Here is a 14,213-nt window from a genome sequence, read left to right as displayed (position 1 = left end):
GTCCCTTGAAACTGATTGAATTTGATGGTGAATTTATTCTAATACTGTGCAATATCATAAAAAAGCTAATTATAAGTGTGTTGGATGAATTAATGAATAACATCCAATAGTCCAGAGAATTGGCCAGATCTAGCACCACCAAAATCCTGAGCGTGCCAGATTATCAGATTTTTACTGTACCTACAATAAGGGGTCATTTACAGTTTGGGAGGTGGGTGGAAACCAGAGGAGCTGGCAGAAAGCAACGGCCACAGGGAGAATGTGCACACTGACAGCATCCAAAGTCAGGATCAAACCTACATCCACTGCACAAGACCTGTCTCAAAATCTATCTCCTTGATGAAGCTTTGGGCCACCGTTCATACCAATACCAATACCAATACCAATACCAATACTTGCCTCAATGTCAAGTTTAGTTTGAATAAATTCATACAAGGCTTTATGATAGATGCAAGTTGCTGTTAATATCTTGTAGAAGTTTCTTGCTGTTGCAGTCAGCAGCAGCTCCTGCAGTCCTCAGCTAGACCTGCAGCAGTCTAACACCGAGAAGTGGTTAACCTTCAGTGATCAGTGGAATCTATTGCTGTTGGACACATGACAGGTTTCAAATACATTGCTGACCACTGTGAAAAGAAAACATAAGCAAATCTTATTCTCATTATGTTTTTATAACTGCACTCTTCAAAAAGATTGGCTTGATGTGCTTATCTGACCATATGTTGTCAATTTTGGCACAGTGGGTATCACCTTACCTCCCAGTCAGAAGATGATGTGTTCAAGTTTCACTCCATCGATTCCACACAAAATCCAGGCTGACACTCCAGTTAACTGTTGAAGGAGAACCATACTGTCAGAAGGCCATCGTTCTGATGAGACATGAGACTGTTTCCCCGCTCCCATGGCACTATTTTGAAGAGCAAGGAACTTTTTGCTGATGTCCTGAATATTACTTATCCCTCAACCAATAGCTAAAACAGACTACACAGTTATTTATCATACGGCTGTTTGTAGGAGCTTTCTGTCTGCAAACTGTCTGATGTATTTCTAACAAGATTGACTCTGCTTCAAAAGCACTTCATTGTAAGGTTCTTTGGAATGTCCTAAGGTTGTAAAAACCACCTCAGAAGTTTTTTGTACAGAAGCAATCTCAATATTATTTCCTACATTGTTTTTGTAATGTGAGGAGTTAGCAAGAAATTTGCAGCAAACTTCCTATGGAAAAGTAGGGGCATATGCTAGGTGGACAGGCAGGAAAGGTTCATAGCATGGTGACTGAAAGTTAGTGACACATCCATAACTTGCGCCCCAGGAATTAGAGTCACGTCTTTAGTTTGACTTTCACAGATTGTTGGTAGATCCATGACTTGACCACCAGGGTTGAAGACTGGTCTGTGAGTTCAGTTTTGATCACTGCTGCTTTGGAAGGGGTACAGTGCACATTCATCAGGATAACCTCAGGATTTAAGGTATTTAGTTATTAGGGAAGGTTACATAAATTATACCAGGATTTTGTTTTCTGTGGTTGGGCAAGGGAGACAAGGGGAATGGGATCCCAACCAAAGGGCAGGAAGGTTGTAATTGTGAGTCCCTAAGGCTTTAACACCTCTAACATTCCTCTACCAGGAAGGTTCATTCTTTTTGCCTTTCCGTGGCTGTGGCAGTTTTGGTGTACCATGGATTTTCTTTGTGGCTCCGTGTGCCAATTCTGGTTGTATGTATTCCTGGACCTCCGACCTCTTACTTGCTCACCCAGTGAAAGAACCTTTTTACCCATCACCAATATTTTTCAAGCAGTAATTTAAAGTATTTAAAGATAATGGAAAACCCATTCATTTTTTTAATGCCCCAATCAGTTTTCTCCTGGGTTACCTGCAGAACTGTTCAGATTAATCTTCAAACTTCGAAGATTCTGGGCCAACCCTGGCAAGATGACAACATACAAATCCCAGTTGTTAATGTGCGTCTCCTTCATATTCACACTAGGTGTGTTACCTCTGACCTTACTGAGTCAGGGTGAGCCAGCCGAGAGCTATCAATGCACTGTTTATCTTTTACCCCATAGCTCTGCACAAAGTACAGGTATGTGCAAACCTACGTGAATGATTTATTAGTGTGCTCTCTTAAAGGGGCAGTGTCAGTAGTGGCATAAGGTACTGTGACACAATTGACAATGCCTTCATATTATCAAGCCACTGATCACAGCCAGAATATGGAAATGCTGGTTTTAATTATTTTTATAGTAAAATTAAATATAATAAAATGTATACTGCAGCAGAAATATTCTGTGCAACACACTGCAGTGCCACAGGATGCAGGTTACTAGGTCCAACGCTTCGCAATGGGAAGCCAAAAGAGAAAGTTGGATTGTTTAGACAGGGCGGAGAATGGTAGATCTACTCCTTGCCGGCAAAAGAAAGACATGTTTATACAGAGTGCTTTTCGCAATCTAAGGATGTTTCAGAGCCTATTACAAATAATGGTCAATGTTGGCTCTTGCTTTTCCTGCATTATCACAAAGTCACACACTCTGCAGTGTGATCAGATAATCTATCTTGGAGTGATATTGGCTGGGACACAGATATTGGAGAGGACACTGGGAAGAACTCCCCTTCCTTTCCTGGAACAGCAGTACAGGTTCTTTCACTTCCATCTGAAAGTGTGTGAAAAGGGCTCAGTATAATGTCTCGTCCAAAAGATGTCACAGCCAAAAATGCCAGAATTTACGCTGGAACTCACGGTCTTCTTACTCAGAGACATCAGTGCTAACCATTGAAAGAGACTGGACTTAGTAGGATGTTGTCCTTTCACCTCTTGAGTCTTGGGCTCCAATTGCAGTCCAGGCCCTCTTTTAAAGCAGTAAAGGTCCTCCACAAGAGAGTCTTAGTCAGCCTTAACCAAACACTGCTAATCATCAGGATTTGGACTGAGGCTACTGATAATTAAGAACCAATTGGCAATCTTGTGTAGAGGCTGAAGAGAAGATCTTCTTTGCAAAGAGGGCTAAACGTCACCCTGGCACAGTGGTCAGTGTTTTTCTGAGCTTGGAGTAAAGATGTGTCAATATGGAGCAGCAGAATGGGAGACTCCAGCACAGAAACAAACCATCTGGCCTGTTAAATCTGTGTTTATCTCTAAATGACTCACCTTGTCAAGTCCAACTCCCTTTTCCAAGAAGTTAACTCTTTCCTGTTTAAAGAAAGCTTGAGCTATGCTTCAAAGGTACAATTTGCATTTAAATAGCACCTTCATTGTTGTAAGAGGGAGAGAGATAGAGAAGTGAAAGGGAGAGCTGTGCTTTGAAATGCGTGCTCTTTTAGTTGCTTACTTGTTAACCATGGAAAATATTTGTCAGTACTGCATTATAACCTTTGTGTTTTCTGGAACTTTAACCTTTTTGGATGTAGCCAGGAAAACAACCTTCCTTACACAAACTTGCAACCAGTTTTAACTGCCCTAATCTGTGCATGCTCCGTGCTGACGTAGTTCAAAACCACAGAAAGATTATAAAACAGAAGGAGGTCATTCAGCCCGTCAAGTCTGTATCTTTTCCACGTAGAAGCAATCCAGCTAGTCCCTCCCCCTCACTCTTTCCCCATAGCCCTGAATATTCTTTTCTTTTAGATAAACATCCAGTTGCCTTTTGAATGCTATCTTCCACAACCATTCCAAACCCTAACTCACCTTCTCAACCTTATGTTAGGTTTGGTTCTCATACCAATCAACTTAATGTCCCCTAATTCTTGACTCCTCTTTCAACGGGGATAGTTTTGTCTCTATCTACTTTGTCTCTACTCACCATCATTTTAAACACCCCTTTCAAAACCTCCTCGCAAATTTTCCCTGTTTATCCATATAACTAAAGTCGCTCATCCCTTGAATCCTTTAAGTAAACCTCTTTACACCATTTGTAAGGTTTTCACAACTTTTCTAAAGTGTGATGCCCAGAACTGTACACAACATTCCAGTTGTGGCTGAACCGCAGTTTCATAAAAGTTCACAATGACTTCCTTATTCCTTTTTTCAATGCCTTATGTAATACTCAGGATACTGTATTTTTTTTAAACACCGTCTCTACCTGCCCTGTCATTTTTTATGAACTATGCGCATGTACACCCAGATTTTCCCGTTCCTGTATCCCTTTTAGATTGTCCGCTCAAGATTCCATTACCTCTTCTCATACTTCCTACCAAAGTGTAAAGCTTCACATTTCTCTGTATTGTTTCACCTGCTATCTATCTGCCCATTCCAGCCTCTTGCTGGTCTGTTGCTATCCTCTCATATTTCATTACTCCTCCAAGTTTTGTATCATTTGCAAAGTAAAAATTGTGCCCTGTGCACCCAGTTCCATATCATTAATATGGAAAGTAAAACTACAATAATCCTGCATCTGATTGTTCAGAAATCCTGATAATTTGGCACTTGGCCCACTCATTAATCCAAAAAGTGAGCCAGGAGTCTAGAGTCCAAGACCAGGATCTGGACTATGGGCCGGGTGTGTGGACGGAAACGGGGTTGGGGTCTGCATTGCCAGGGGTCAGGAACACAAGTAGATTTGTGGGCAGAGCCAGGATCCAGAGTGCTTGCATATTTCTTACTTCCTTTAAACTCACTGGAAAACTTATTGTGTATACCAAGCAGAAAAAGTGAAATAATAGTGTTGGTGGATTAATAGGTGACACATCCAATGGTCCAGAAGATCTGCCAGCCCACCACCAATGTCCCAAAGGTGACAGATTATCAGAGTTCTACTGTATCAAGAAAAGCAGTCGCTCTAGTACCGATCCATGGAGAACTCCCCTGAATATCCCTGACTACAAACCTACCTGCCCTGTCAAGCACCTCCTGCCCCACCTGTGGCAAAGTCTGTAGATCCCACTTTGAAATGGAATTGAAGCAAGTTATCCTTGACCTCAAGAGACTGCCTGAGAAGAGAAGCAGATCTTGTGTGGTAAATGCAAATGAGAAAGAAATCACCAAAAACATAACCACATACAAAAGGATGTTTAATTCATAAATTCACTGTGTTTCTCATACATATTTTGACTCCATCTTTGGTTTCACAAATTTTAAATTTCACATTGGGAAAGCACCGCACCCAATTTGCAGATCAACAAGAAGGAACATTGGTTAATGTTCAAATTGTGTTTGGTTAAGTAATAACTTATTGCTGTCACTGCATCTTTATAATCACTGCTGTAAACGCATAAAGTTACCACATATCTGTCACATATACAACCTGTGCTTGTGCAGTCTTTGATCAGCAGCTGATTGTTTTGCATCCTTGTCTAAAACAAAATTGTCACCAGGACAACACCCCAAGCAAAATTCCAGGGGAAAAAAAAATTTGGAATTAAGTAAAATTAAAGGCTTTTCATCTTTGAAGACTTTATTAGGTGGATGTTGGTTGAGGTGTTAAACGGGACCTAATGGCAGCAATCTCTCCTACCTCAAAAGTTTGCGGGTCCAAGTCCCACTTGATCACAAAGTTAGACTGAACTAGGAGCAGGAATAGGGTATCTGGCCCTTCGAACGTGCTCTGTCTTTCATCAAGATCATACCTGATCTTCTACCTGAGCTCTGTTTTCTTGTATTATCCTCGCATCCCACTGCTGCTCCATTGCAATACTGGGGCAGCACCTCATTATCAGAGTAGCCATTTTCACAGATAAGATATTAAACTCTATTCCTCCTTCTCTCTCATGTGTATGTAACATATTCTGGTTTTATTTTGGCCAAAGGGTAAAAATGGTTTCTTTTAATTTTAAAATTATACTTTATTCTTAAAAAGTATAAACAGGAAATAGAATCAATGTGCATCTTTCTTTACAGTAATTGTGCCAGCAAATTAATACATTCTCTTACATAACACTTATGCCGCTTATGTGTCCTCTTTAAACAATGCGCCTTGAAGCATTTGAGAGGCTGTTACACAGGGCCCAGCCCCTGAGTGTCCAGTCTCGTCAGGACCGTAGACTGTGGTCCTTCTCCACACAGCCTTTGCAGTGGCTGCACTGAGCTTCAGTGCATCCCTCAGCAAGTACTCCTGCACCCTGGAATGTGCCAGCTTTCGTTTATGGACATCTCCTTACACTAGAAGACCAAGAAGTTTCGGGCAGACCAAAGTGTGTCCTTCACTGAGCTGATGACCTTCCAGCAGCAGCTGATGTTTGTCTTGGTGTGCATCCCCGGGAACAGCCTGTACACCACAGAGTCTTCTGTTACACAGCTGTTCGGGACAAACTTTGACAAGGACCCCTGCATCCTTTTCCTGACCTTCTTGTCAAAAGCACAGTCCACAAAGAGGTGAGTGATCGTCTTGTCCTCATCACGCCATCCTGAGGGCAGCCCTTCATTGGGAGTGAAACTCTGACTGTGTGGGAAGGATCTGACAAGGAGGGTCCCTCTCACTGTCAGCCAAGCAAGGTCTTGGTGCTTGTTTGTGAATTCTGGCTGTTCTGCTAATAGTCTATGGCCATACTTGTTGATTACCATTGACTTTGCCCTGAGGTGCTAGCTAAACAAATTAGGAGCAATTAACATGGAGCAGCGTGTGTGGGCTTCAGGCACCCACTTCTGCTGAAGGGGAGACACTCGCTGGCTGACGCAGAGCAGCAGGTAACATGATGGCACAGGAGCATAAGCATCAAGTAACCTGTCAAGCTGGTCCCTTGTGCTAAACATGGACTACACAGATCCAGTAGCTCAGAACCATGTCTGGGCTCTCTTACACATCTAATTCACCCAGCAAAAATCCAGTCCTGCCGTCCTCTCTAAACATTTTTAAAACAGGTGAGTTCTAAAAGAGTTCTGTCCAATTTTTTATTCCTGCACCAGCATCACCATTACATGTTCATTACCACATTGTTGTTTGTGGAAACTTGCTGTGTCTAAATTGGTTGCCACATTTTGCTAATTTGCAGTTTAAACACAATGATGCTGGAGGAACTCAGCAGGCTAGGTAGCATCCGTGGAGAAAAGCAGGCGGTCAACATTTCGGGTCAGGACCCTTCTTCAGGACTGAAGAAAGGAAAAGGTTGGCTGTGCAGCATCTGGGGATAGCCTGATGTTGTTAGGTTCCATATAAACTCAATACTTTTTTAAAAAAAAGTCCCATTCCCATTCTGACAGTACACAATCCCAGATAGACAATTTATAAAAAGGCCTGCTGCTTTTTATTTTTAAAGGTGAAATAAAAAGTTTGATGTAATTAAATTAGCCTTGGCTCCCTTTAGTGGCTGCTGAGAGAATTCCCAGGGTTTTATTTTAAAACAGCTGGATCTAGCCATTCTATACTGGTTCATTCTGTTTGTGTAATCAGTTCCAGGACAAGTAAATGGTGAGCAAGGGCTGCTTTTCATTGCTGCAGTACCTCTGGCAGGCTAACCCAGACAGTTGGCATTGCTGCTGTCTTTTAAAGGCCAGTGAGCAGCAGGCTGTTTTGAGGGGGTGTGTGATGCTGTCTCAGACCATTGCTCTAGAGTTAGGCAATTAATAATTCCATATTTCCTTATAACAGAGGAGGCTATTCGGTCCATTTAATCTATGTTGGCCCACAGAGCAATCCCATTCCCCACTCATTTTCCCTGTAACCTATTCTTATCACACACCCATCAATTCTATCACCCTCCTACACAAGGGGCAATTTACAGTAGCCAATTAACCTACCAACCTGTAGGTCTTTGGGATGGGGTAAGGAAACCTACACAGTCAGAGGGAGAATGTGCAAACTCCACACAGACAGCATCCAAAGTCAGGACTGAACTTGGGTCTCTGGAGCTGTGAGGCAGTGGCTCTAGCAGCTGTGCCACTGAGCCGCTCTAGTTGACAAAAGAGGCAAAACATTGTGAGGAAGTTTCAACAACAGCAACCTGGATTTATGTAGTGCCTTTAAAACCTTAATAACATCCCAAATCACTGCCAGGGAGAAATTGGAGGAATAGGCCATTCAGCCCCTCGAGTTCTGCATTCAATAAGACCATGCCTGATCTGAAAACACAAAATGCTGAAAACATTTCAGTAGGTCAGACAGAAACAGTGGAAAGAGAAACAGAGTTAATGACCTAGGACTCCATGTTAGAACTTTCTAAAAAGCTGCTGAATGTTTCTGGCATTTTCTGTTTTTATTTCAGATTTCCTGCATCTGCAGTTTTATTTGATTTTCATGGTTGATGTCTCCACCCTCCTGCCTGATATGCCCATAATCCTTGATTCCCCCATAGACCAAAAACCTATCCAACTCAACACTGAATATACTCAATGACCCTGCATCCATAGTCCACTGGGCACTTTAAGACCACATCAGACCTATTCCTTCACTTTAACACTTGCACTCTTGAAGAAATATCCTTCCCCACCTCCCAGCAATATTTCCCTGTTCTCTTCCTAAATTTTGGAGTTAGTTCCAGTATCTGACTTGATATATAGCCTGAATCAGCATCCCTATAACAGATATGGTCAGACTCAAAGATTCACAAACCTCCAAGAGAAGAAATTCTTCACTTAACTAAGTTACCTCTTATCTCAAGACTATTTACCACCTCTAGCCCCAGATTTCTTCACCAGGGAAAGCATCCTTTGAGTCCCTACTTTATCCAGCCTGTTCAGGTTCTTACATTTTTCAATTTGGTCACCTCCCTTTCTTCTAAATGCCACCCTAGTCTGTTCTCTGAGACCCAATCTGCTCAACATTTTCCCATTGGGCAGACCCCAGATCCCTGAATCAATATAGGGACATTTGCTGCACTGCCTTCAAGACAACTATATCTGAGTCCAAAACCATATCCGGTGCTCCTGATACATCCTTACAAAAAATCTGTACAGTTGTAACGAGACTTCCTCCCTTCCATACTTGATTCCCCTTAGGATAATCTATCAAAATTTCACACTGAACTGCATAAGATTTAGAGGAGGTGGACAAAAGATTGGTCAAAGCGTTAGGTTGTATTGAGTTTCTTAAAAGAAATGTAGGGAGGTGAAGAATGTTAAGGAGGGAATTTCACCACTTATGGTTTCATAGTTGAAATTATATACCTGGTCAAATATAATTTAGGTGGCATGGTGTAGTATTAGTTAGTGCTGTTGGCACAAAGCTCCAATGACCCTGGTTCAATCCTGTCTGTATGGAGTTTGCACATTCTCTCTCTGTGATCCAGCAGGTTTCCCCGAGTGCTCTGACTTTCTTCCACACCCCAAAGATGGTAGGTTGATTGGTTGCAGTAAGTTACTCTGAGTGTAGGTGGGGTGGCTGGAGAATCGGGGGTGAGGGAGGCAGGGGATGGGGATGTGAGAGAGAATGGGTTACAGAGAAATATGTGGTGGTGGGGAGGGGGAATGGGATTGCTCTGAGAGCTGGCATTGACAATGGGCGAATGATTGGAAAGATTTAGAGAGATATGGGGCAAATGCAGGCAAATGGGACTAGCTCAGGAAGGTACCTTGGTTGGTGTGGACAGGTGGACTGAAAGGCCTGTCTTCCGTGCTGTATAACTCTATGACCTCCTTTTGCGTTTTAAGGAAATATGTTACAACCACTACTGATGGAATAAAGAAAATCAAATAATGCAAGAGTCTAGAAATGTTCGAGGGCAGAGGAGTGAGATAGGGAGAGGTGAAGCCATGGAAGGATCAGAACAGAAGGACAAAGAATTTTAAATAAGAGACATTAACAACCACTGAATGGCTGGATCAGTCCTTCGAAGTATCGCAGTTGAGTAAGGTTCAGCTGTAATATTGCATGTGACATTTGACATTTCTAAGGACATTTCTGCTGGTTTGCAGCTTTCAACAGAAATAGGCAATGTGGTGGAACAAAAGGCCTAAACTTACCACTAACATTTAATTGTTAATACATGGGAATTCTAGAAATGGTATGTAATGGCTTTGACTTAAGAACATTAGAGATGGAAGCAGCAGTAGGCCATTCATCCCTCATCCCTACTTCATTATTCCGACAGACCATGGCTGATCTTTTACCTCCACTTTCCAGCACTAACCCCAGATCCTTCAATATTCAAAAATATATTGATGTCTATCTTGAACTTGCTTCAGAGAATTTCTCCATCTTTGCAAATCCTTGGTAATGTGCCACTCCCACCCCCCCCCCCCCCCCATTTATAAGGTTGGGGCATCAGGGATTATGGAACATCATTCCTGATAAACAATGGAATTCTGATCAATAAAGTAAGACTGACACTTGACGAGTTGCTGGAAATCTAGTGACCTTAATTGCAATGCGTGACTACTACTGATTGAAAGGTCTTGTGTTTTTAGCTGCATTTTGTCTCTTTTATCTCATTTACAACATCGAAGGAGGCCACTTGGCTAACTTGTGCTGACAGCTTGCAAAAAAATTTTGCCAAAACAGCTCCCATTTCCCTCACTCCTGAAAATTTTCCCTTCTGAAGCATACCGTTGCTGGACAAGTTTATTTGTAAAATAGGAGAAAATTTCTTGTGCTGATGGGCTGGTGAAATAAAATTACTTTTTCCTCTCCTGAAACAAAACAGAGAGGTATTAAAAAGTGAGAGGGAATTCGCCATTTTTAAGAAACTTTAAAATAATGGCGAGGATTGGCCTTTTCAAAATAAAGTTCCACTAGAATGAGCCAGGCAGTGTTCTTTCCACAGCTGATTCCACTAATTACATCCAAGCCCTCCTCAAGTCTCTTTGTGTGGCGAGAAAGGTCTTGAATGGGAGGTTTCCACTTCAAGCTTTCACAGAGCTGAGGCCTTACACTGCATCAGAGATGCTTTTATTTCCTGATGGCATATTCTGTCCATGTTAAGGGACCTTCCCCACACAACCTCCAGTAACCAACCCGCCCCCGCGCCCCCCCCCCACCCCCATCCCCATCATTCCTCCTCTCCACCCAAATGAATCTTGACTGCCCAGAGTCCACAAGGGAAGAACAGAAAGCCCCCACTGCGCTTGCTACAGCGATGCTATTGTGCAGCTCGACAATGCACTAATTGGAAGTGACAACAAGGCACCAAGGCCGCTCATGTTTAATTTGTGAGATCCTCCATAAAATCATTCCAGCAAACGAGCTGGACGGTGACAACAACAAATTGATTACTGCTTACATAAAGTCTCATGAGTTAAACAGGCGGTCTCCCCTGCCACCATCTGAAGGTTGGCAGTACATTGAGATCTCTAATGCCCTGGTACTCGTGGGAGAAGAATGGAGGCTTGGGGGGGGGGGGGGGGGTGGAATTAGGGTATGGGAACGAGTAGAATCTGACCAAAACACTTAACTTCCAAAAACGAAAATGCTTCTCCTAATGAATCAATCAATCCTAATGGAATAAAAAAACATTCGGATGGAAATGAGGCACTGCAGTTTGCTTTAACTTGTCAGCCATGGTTCAATTGGTAGCACTATTGCCTTTTAATTCGTAGATCGTGGATTCCCAGCTGTATACTAGTGACTTGAGCACTGTACAGACCAGCACTTCAGTCTAGTGCTAAGGGAACCTTCAACTGAGAACAGGGTTGGAGTGATGGTCTGAGCTTAATCAGCACCTGGTCTGTCATAGATCAGGTGGTTTGAAATACAGCTTTCAGTCAGTCATGAAGCAGACATAGAAATAGAGACAAAATTTCTGAGGGCAGCGTAATTCGTGAAGGATTCTGCATAGTTGCACTCAGTTGAGAGTTGTAGGCTTTTGTAATGCCAAAAAAGGCCTCATCTAGTGGTTGATGTTGCTCCCCACATTTTCTTGGAGTGAAGATCATGTACATTGTGCTTCTTGAAGGGAATCCTCAGTTCTAACCAGATTCCTGCCGGAGTGGAGATAATCGACACAACAAATGGGAAACTGTTCAACCGAAGTTACCTCACTCTAGGACAGAGGCCACTTCAACTTCAGTAGGGCTGCAGTATGTAGACAAGGCTTGCAATATACACACATTCAGAGGCTAAGCTCCAAGTCATCAGACACTCATTCACTGTTGGATACAAGTGAACCGGCCTTACCTCTTGCATCTACAGAGTAGAGACAGAGTACAAGAGTAAGGAAGTTTTGATGAAACACTGGCTCTGCCACAATTTATGTATTGCCTCCAGTTTTGTGCGCCACACTTTAGGAAATTTGTTAAGGCTTTAGAGAGGACTCGGAGGACATTTACTAAAATGATTCCAGGGATGAGGATAAGTCACTTTAGTTAACTATCCTCATCCCTGGAACAGGGTTATTCTCCTTGGAACAGAAGAGGATGTAAGGGGGTTTTGGTAAAGTATTGAAGAATGAAAGAATCTAGAGGGAGACGGTTCATACAGGCAGAAAGGTCAAGAACTAGTTGGAATAGAACAAAGGTAGTGGCAAAAAGAACAGAAGAAACATGGAGACTAGAATCATACAGCATGGAAACAGGCCCTTCGGCCCACCATATTCATACCAATTACCAAGCACCTATTTACACTTTATTGAATCACATTTTATTCTTCCCCCGTTCACACCAACAGCACCAGGGGTCAGGGTTGAACCCAGGTCACCTTAGCCATGAGGTTACAGCTCTACTATCTGTGTCATTGTATTAACATGACAAGAAACCTTTTTTTTAAAAAAAAACACGCATAGCATCTGGGATGCACTGCCGGGTGGAGTAGCAGAGGTAGCTTCAATGGTAGATTTCAAAAGGATGCTGGTTAAGGAAGGAATTTAGTTCTAGGGCTAAGGGCTAACATTTAATTTAAAGGCGATGAGTAGCAGGTGGAGGAGTGGGATTAGTTGGATAGCTCTTGCAGAGGGCCAATAAGGATTCAACAGGTTGAATTGTCTCCTTGTGTGTTTAACCATTTGTTTTGACAGAAATGGTCCCAGACCTGAAATGTTGACCCTGTTTCTCTTTGCACAGATGCTGCTTGATCCATTGTTTTTTTTCACGTTTTCTGTTTTTACTCCAGATTTCCAGTATCTGCAATCTTTTGATTTTCATTTAACCATTACCATTCTGGAGAAACAAAGGCTCTCCACAATCGGTCCCTGCTGTACGACATAGCATCCCTTTCCCCCACCACAACAACCTAGGTCCAAAATAGGACCCTGGACAACGTGAACCATCTCCCATATCTAGGCAGTCACCCCTTCAAATAAGACTTACTGAGTGATGAGATGTACCGTTACCTCCGATATGCCAGTACAGCTTTTGACCATCTGAGAAAAGACTATTCAAGGATCAAGACCTTAAATCCAGCACAAAATGCCTGGTCTATTGTCTAGCAGTGTCATTCATACTCCATCTGGCAGATTTGCAAATCCAGACCCACCAATGTGATTCTTAAATTTCCTTCTCAGTTCAGGAGCAATTGGGGATGGATAATAAGTGGCAGTGATACCCACATCCTATGAATGAATAAATATACTGTGTGGATAGTGTCATTTGGAAATTAAGATGAGGTTCAGATTACTCTCTCAGGAGAATACAAGAGATCCCATGACAATATTTTGGTGTCAATTCTTGGTCCCACAATAAATAATCTTCTTAAGCAGTACCTCAGGATTGAGGATGACTTTCTTTGGTTCTGAAGTGTCTGATGAGACCAATGTTGGAACTGCAGACTCTTCGTCAGAAGTAGGTGGTTAGTTTGCGAGGTGGTGCACACCTTCTGCCATTTACGCTGGGCTTTTGTGTGTCCCCAAAGCAGGGACTTGAGATTCTTAGTCCTATCCTCAATACTCCTTCTCCACTTTGAGTGGTCATGAGCCAGGGATTCCCAGGAGCCAGAGGGGATACTGGATATTTTTAAGGAAGCTTTGGGCACATCCTTGAATCCTCTTTATTTACCCTGGTGATCTCTTCTCGTGACAGAGCTCAGAATAGGGCATCCAAATGCCAAACAGCACTAGTCTTTAACATATTGCTGATAGTGAGAACTTGCTGTGGACAAATTAACTGCTGTTTCCCAAATTACAACAGCAACCACACTTCAAAAAAAGAATTGACTGGCAGAAAAGTACCGTGGGTCACAGTGAAATTGGGAAAGCCAGTGACTTCCAGAATAGAAGAAAACTTTAGAAAAAAGTTTTCTCATCCTAGATCTTTTAACAACCAGCTTAAAGCCATGTGCTCTGATTGTATGTTAGTAAAGATGATTCTTTCATATGGGAAACTAAGTCCAATCATCATGCCTTCAACCTCACCGTAACTAAGATCTGATTTCTTTGGTTCAATATGTGATAGCACTTGTGTCTTTAAAGCATAGTTAAACTGCA

At 42.4% G+C, this 14,213-nt stretch overlaps 1 long non-coding RNA gene across 1 annotated transcript; it reads right to left on the bottom strand.

Moving 5' to 3' along the window:
* Window positions 1-411: 411 nt before the first annotated feature.
* On the bottom strand, window positions 412-2,014 carry LOC127577648 (uncharacterized). The gene is made up of 3 exons (XR_007957410.1): window positions 1,870-2,014; window positions 753-828; window positions 412-623 (listed from the first exon to the last, which is right to left on the bottom strand). It is a non-coding gene; the product is annotated as an uncharacterized LOC127577648 (long non-coding RNA).
* Window positions 2,015-14,213: the final 12,199 nt, after the last annotated feature.

Source organism: Pristis pectinata, chromosome 1, assembly GCF_009764475.1.
Source record: "Pristis pectinata isolate sPriPec2 chromosome 1, sPriPec2.1.pri, whole genome shotgun sequence".
In the NCBI taxonomy this organism is placed as follows: domain Eukaryota; kingdom Metazoa; phylum Chordata; class Chondrichthyes; order Rhinopristiformes; family Pristidae; genus Pristis; species Pristis pectinata.
Note: the sequence above shows the minus strand (reverse complement) of the source record. Positions and strands in the feature narration are given on the sequence as shown.